Source organism: Petaurus breviceps, unplaced genomic scaffold (genome assembly GCF_028583685.1).
Source record: "Petaurus breviceps papuanus isolate PSGF00001 unplaced genomic scaffold, PetGlider_PUasm1.0 310191, whole genome shotgun sequence".
Classification (NCBI taxonomy): domain Eukaryota; kingdom Metazoa; phylum Chordata; class Mammalia; order Diprotodontia; family Petauridae; genus Petaurus; species Petaurus breviceps.
This window is the reverse complement of record NW_027186069.1, coordinates 4,543-10,915: the sequence shown is the minus strand read 5'-3', so window position 1 is coordinate 10,915 and position 6,373 is coordinate 4,543. Positions and strand designations below refer to the sequence as shown.

The window sequence follows — 6,373 nt, the reverse complement described above, 5'->3', positions numbered from 1 at the left end:
AAAGTTGTCTATAGGCATATGAAGAAGTACTCTAAATCACTTTTAATTAGAGAAATTCAAATTAAAATAACTATAAAGTGGGGGCAGAGTCAAAATGGTAGAGTAGAAGTAGGTCCTCCACATGACTCCAGCCTCAACCTTCCCCAATTCTTTTAAAAGGGACCCTGAGCAAACTTTGGAGCTACAGGACCCACAAAATGACACAGAGAAGTTAACCTCCCACTGAGGATAACCCGGCAGAGCGGCAGGAATCAGCCAGTGCAATGCTCTGGGAGCCAAGCCCAACTCCATGCCAAGGGTTTTAGCCCCAGGGTGGTCCTGATCAGCTGCTGGCTGGAGGGACTCCAGATCAAAAGCAGCTGTGGTGGTCCAGAATTATCAAGACATAGATGCTAAGGACAAAGTGACAGGTCAGTGCACTGTGGATTTTGGAACCCAGTAGTTGGGAGTGCGTTGGCTTTTGCCCCCAGGGCAAGAAGCCACTGAGGAACCACAGCTGTGCAGCCACCCAAACGTGGCAGCTTCAGCTCCTGGCCTGCAGAGAATAGGGCGACCAAGCAACAAGTCTGAGGGGTAATCGCTCTTGCTTTAACCTGCTTGGATCTGGATTGCAGTCTAGGGTGGAAGTCCTGGGGTATGTGATCAGCTTGCTAGAGCATGTGGAGGTTTCAGCAAGGGCACCCAACAAATACCTCCACCAGCTGAGAAAACCCCAGCATTTGGTATGAAGTTCCCCTGTCTGGTAGCATATTCCTACTGTGGCAAAAAGCCTAAAAGTCAAGTAATTGAGTGGCAACATGACCAGGCAAAGGAAACAAAGCAAACAGAAAACCCAACATTAGAATCATATTTGGGGGACAAAAAGGAGCAAAGCATAGAAGAGGAGGAAGACAGTGAAGTCAGAACTCCTGCACCAAAAGCTTCAAAGGAAAATACAAGCTGGCTACAGGGTATAGAGAATGTTAAGAAGCAGATAAGAGAAGTGGAGGGAAAATTGGGAAGAGAAATGAGAACGATGCAAGAAAATTACGAAATGAGAGTCAACAGCCTAATTGAGGAAAATAACACCTTAAAAATAGAATAACTCAAATGGCAAAAGAGGCTCAAAAAGGCAATGAGGAGAAGAATGCCTTAAAAAGCTGAATTTGCTAGACGGAAAAAGAATCTCAAAAGTTCACTGAGGAGAATCATTCCTTCAGAATTAGATTGGAGCAAATGGAAGCTAAAGACTTTATGAGAAATCAAGATGCTGTTAAACAGTTCCAAACAAAGGAAAGAATAGAAGGCAATGTGAAATATCTCATGGGAAAAACCACTGACCTGGAAAATAGATCAAGGAGAAATAATTTAAAAATTATTGGACTACCTGAAAGCCATGAGCAAAGAAAGAACCTAGAAATCATTCTCCAAGAAATTCTCAAGGAAAACTGCCCTGATGTTTTAGAACCAGAGGGCATAATAGAGGTTGAAAGAATCCACCGATAACCTCCTGAAAAAGATCCCAAAAAGAAAACTCCTAGGAATATTTTAGCCAAGTTCTGGAATTCCCAGATAAAGGAAAGAATATTACAAGCAGCCAGGAAGAAAAGATTTGAATATTGTGAAACACAATTAGGATAATCTAGGATCTGACAGCTTCTACACTGAGGGATCTAAGGCCTTGTAATGTGATATTCTGGAGGTCAAAGGAGCTGGGATTAAAACCAAGAATCACCTACCCAGCAAAAGTGAGTATCATGTTTCAGGGGGAAATATGGTCATTCAGTGGAATAGAGGACTTTTAAGCATTCTTGCTGAAAAAAACAGAATTGAATAGAAAATTTGACATTCAGATACAAGAAGCAAGAGAAGCATGAGAAGGTAAACAGGGAAAAGAAATCATAAGGAACTTATCAAAATTGAACTATTAACGTTCCTACATGGAAAAACAATAATTGTAACTGATGAAATTTTTCTCAGTATGAAAATATTTCAAGGGAATATAAACATGTACATATATATGTCTATATATGAGGGTATATGGCCATATGAATACATATGTGAATGTGTGTATATATATTTACAGGTATGCATACACAGGACCAACTTAATACAAAGGGATGATACATAAGAGGTGAAATTAAGAGGAAAGAGAGTAATATAATGAGAGGAGATGGGGAGAGACAGAATGGGGTAAACTATCTCATATAGAAGAGGCAAGTGAAAATGTTTACAATGGAGGGGAAGAATAGGAAGGCAAAAGGGAATGGCTCAACCTTATTCTCATTGAATTTGGCTTGGGGAGGGAATGAAATACACACTAAATAGCATATCTCACCCTACAGGAGAGTAGGGGGGAAGGGGATGAGAGGGGGGATGACAGAAGGGAGGGCAGGCTGTGGGGGAGGGAAGTTGGAAGCACCCACTTTTGAAAAGGTATGGGATCAAAGTAGAGAATAGAACAAGTGGGAGGTGGGATAGTAGAGAGGAAAATATAGACAGTCTTTTACAATTTATCTACTATGTTAATGTTTTGCATTAGCTACATATGTACAACCTATACTGAACTGCTTATCTTCCCAGTAAGGTTGGGTAACAAGAGAGGAAGGGAATGAGTCGGGAATTCAAAGTTGGAGTCTCCAAAGGAAGTGTATTCCAAAGCAAAATGGAAAAAAAATTAACTGAAGTGCAGATAAGAAATATTTTTTAGCTACTGAATATCATTAATTAGTGATTATTGAAACAGTTCTGGAGTACAGCCAATAGAGCACTTGTTCTAGATTCAAAAGGAACTGAGTTGAATACAGCCTCAGACACATACTAGCTAGGTAACCTTGAGCCAGTCATTTTACCCTGATCATCTCAAAAAAGGGGGAAAAAAACAATTGTGACCATGTATGACACCAGATTGAGGGAAATTTTCTGTCCTCTTGCCTTATAATCACATACACATATATACTGAACAGAGGCAACATCAAGAAAAAGAAAAGCATTGCTGAGAGGTAATCCTTAACTATCTCTGTGGCCAATCGCATTGCCAGCAATAATGGGGCAAATTAGCCCATTCAGACTGAGAACAAGGTAGAAAATAGAATTTTCAGACAGAGTGACCCAAAGCAAAAGAATCAGGGCAAATTTCTAGAATCCTCATTATTTTACCTTCACACAGATCATCCCCCAACTCCATGGAGGAAAAAAACAAAAACTCAGTGCTTAGCATAGACAAAAAGTGTATTTTAAAAATCTGACAAGCACTATGGATCTTCCAAAACGAAATCCAGTATCTGTATCTGAAATATTCTTTGGAATTACATGGACATTGACTTGTGCCCATTTTTGGAAGCTGGGTCAGGTTTAGAGCTTCACAGATAGGTGAGTTACCTGTGTGGCCTCAGTGGCATAGGGAACTTTCTCTTTTACCATGTGGTGCACATTTCTTGAGCTTCCCCTACTATAGTTATTTCCTTTGAATGAAAGTTTCCTTACTGAAAAGGAAAGCAACTCTAAGAGACTTGACACATGAAGGTACAGCATTTCAGGCCTGAGAGTATAAGCTACTGAGAGGAAGGGCATACCACTTGATATGGAATTTTTCCTACAAAACTAAAGCAAAAGAGCAATTGCCTCTCCAATAATCATGGACCCAAGAATCCACGATCATTCTTTCAGGTTTTGTTGGTGTCTACAACACTGGGTTATGCACTGTTTGAACTAGTTGTTCTGGAATACAGAATCCTCAGTTTTCTCAAGACCCAGGAGAAATTCCCCTTAGAGGTCTTTGTGGGGAATATTTTACAGCAACCAAGCAAAATCCATTCCCACAACTAAATGGGTTCTGCTAAGGGAGCCCAATTCAGGGGACCACGGAGAAAAAATAAATGCAGATGGAAAACATTTTATAGCTATTGATTTAAATTAACTTGTGATTAATGAGAAACAATTGTGACCTGTTCAAAGCAAGGAATATTACCTGTCCTTAATCACAGGGACAGAATGAGCAGGCAGAAAGGTCATCTGCAGAGAGGTAAAGTATCCCTGCAAAAGGTGATGCTTTACTATGATTACTTCTCATTGCAATGCTCCACTGTGATGGAGGAAATGATGTGTTCCTGTCTGAAATGAAGTTAGAACAAGGGACCTTAAATACAGAGGGATCCCCATCAGGAACCTTATCACATCACATAAGCTGCAACCTCTGTGTAGGGAAAGAATTTTAGGCTTCACTCTCCAATACCCAGGCCCTTTACAGATTTAAACCACTTCAACCTCCCTGCCCTAAAAACACTAAAGATACAAAGATGTCTATTTCCTCTATGGTTATTCCTATCTCTGAACATGACCTCCATCGTTGTACATAGAAATTGCTTAAGAAACTGTTGCCTTAAAAAATAGGAAAAGGGCTTTTCGGTCAGAGCTGTAGCAAGGGGCTGTGCAGGCAGCAACGAGTTCCCCAGCTTTGGGCCCTCTCTCAGCAGCTTTCCTCCTCTGCCTCCAGCACCTTCCCCCTCTGTGACCACGACGGAACAGGCCATCTCCTTCACTAAGGACTTCCTGATTGGTGGCACCACCGCCGCCATCTCCAAGACCGCGGTGGCCCCCATCAAGAGAGTTAAGCTGCTACTGCGGGTGCAGCATGCCAGCAAACAAATTGCTGCAGAGAAGCAGTACAAAGGCATAATGGATTGTATAGTCCAAATTCCAAAGGAACAAGGGGTGCTTTCCTTCTGGCGGGGTAACTTAGCAAATGTCATCAGATACTTCCCCACCCAGGCCCTTAACTTCGCCTTTAAGGATAAGTATAAGCAGGTGTTTTGGGGAGGAGTGGACAAGCATATAGAGTTTTGGAGGTATTTTGCTGGCAATCTTGCCTCTAGTGGTGCTGGAGCCACTTCTCTCTGCTTTGTCTACCCCTTGGATTTTGCAAGAACCTTCTTGGCAGCTGACGTTAGAAAATCTGGCACTGAGAGAGAATTCAAAGGCCTGGGAGACTGCCTTGTGAAAATCACCAAGTCTGATGCAATTCGGGGCTTGTATCAAAGTGTCAATGTCTCAGTGCAGGGTAGCATTATCTATACAGCAGCTTACTTTGGAATATATGATACAGCAAAAGGTGTGCTCCCAGATCCAAAGAACACTCACATTGTGATAAGCTGGATGATTGCACAATCAGTGACTGCTGTAGCAGGTGTGGTATCCTATTCCTTTGATACAGTAAGACTGCAAATGATGATGCAGACTGCTCGCAAAGGAGCTGATATCATGTACACTGGGACAATTAATTGTCGGAAGAAGATTCCTAAAGATGAGGATGGCAAAGCTTTCTTCAAGGGTGCCTGGTCCAATGTTCTTAGAGGCATGGGTGGAGCTTTCGTGCTTGTCCTGTATGATGAATTGAAGAAAGTAATCTAAGTACATCCTAATTGAAAAAGGAACCAGTGAATATTAAAACAAAAAAAGTAAAAGGGAGAGCAGGAAAGAAATGTTAATTAACCAAAATTCCCCACTGAGATTAATCTTCTGCAGAAGTAAAGTAGATAGCAGTCTTCATGGTGGAGTTATACATTCATTACTTCCACTTTCCAAACCTCCAATGTCACTTCTAAACAATAATAATATTATATCACCTTCTAAAAGTTAAGGTATTTTTTTGAGAGGGGCCATTATCGGCTATTTATTACTTACTGTGGTTTCCTTTGTTAAGTTTTCTGTCACTTCACTACAGAAAGAAAAATTTAAATAGGGAGTCAGTGTCAGTATGTAGGTAGGGAAAAATGGGAAGAAGGTTACGAAGCCAGAGGAATTAGGAGACAATTTGGAGAATAGAGAGAAGACCTGTTAAAATTCTAATGGGAATTTTTGTAACTGGAAATTTTCTTACACTGTCTTCCCATCTGTTCTTTGAAAGGTCTCATAGATAAAAGTCCTGAGAACATCTAGGAAGTAAAGAAGAGGGCAACTGATACGTTAAGGTAATAGACTGGTCAGTCTTGTCCAACTCTTCAAGACCCAATGAGCCATACTGTCAATGGGGTTTTCTTGTGAAAAAAAAATTGCATTTATTTGCCATTTCTTCCCCTAGTGGATCCTTTTGTCAATCAAACAGAGGGTAAGTGACATGTATTTTACAGCCCTCTATCCACAGAGCTGCCAACTGCCTTCAAAGTAAGAGAGAAGCATGCATAAAAATTGTTTCACAATCAAAATAATATGGCAACTGCACATGAGGCAAAAAAACAGCAGTGTTGCTCTTTCCCTTCTCTCAGGATGGCGGACAAAAAGCCACCCAAGGAAAAGAAGGTCAAAAAGGGAAAAAAAAGACGACAAAGAGGATGATGTAGCTGAAAAGGTCAAAGAGCCTCGAAAGCATTGCAGTCAGAACCCAGTCCTGGCCCAA

General features: G+C 41.0%; 1 long non-coding RNA gene across 2 annotated transcripts; it reads left to right on the top strand.

The window, feature by feature from the left end:
- Window positions 1-4,729: 4,729 nt before the first annotated feature.
- On the top strand, window positions 4,730-5,441 carry LOC138167801 (uncharacterized). Of its 2 annotated transcripts, none has more exons than XR_011169971.1 (2): window positions 4,730-4,855; window positions 5,282-5,441. It is a non-coding gene; the product is annotated as an uncharacterized lncRNA (long non-coding RNA). The 2 variants fall into 2 exon arrangements; XR_011169970.1 differs by having other exon boundaries at window positions 4,794-4,855; window positions 5,272-5,441.
- The last annotated feature ends 932 nt before the right edge of the window (window positions 5,442-6,373 follow it).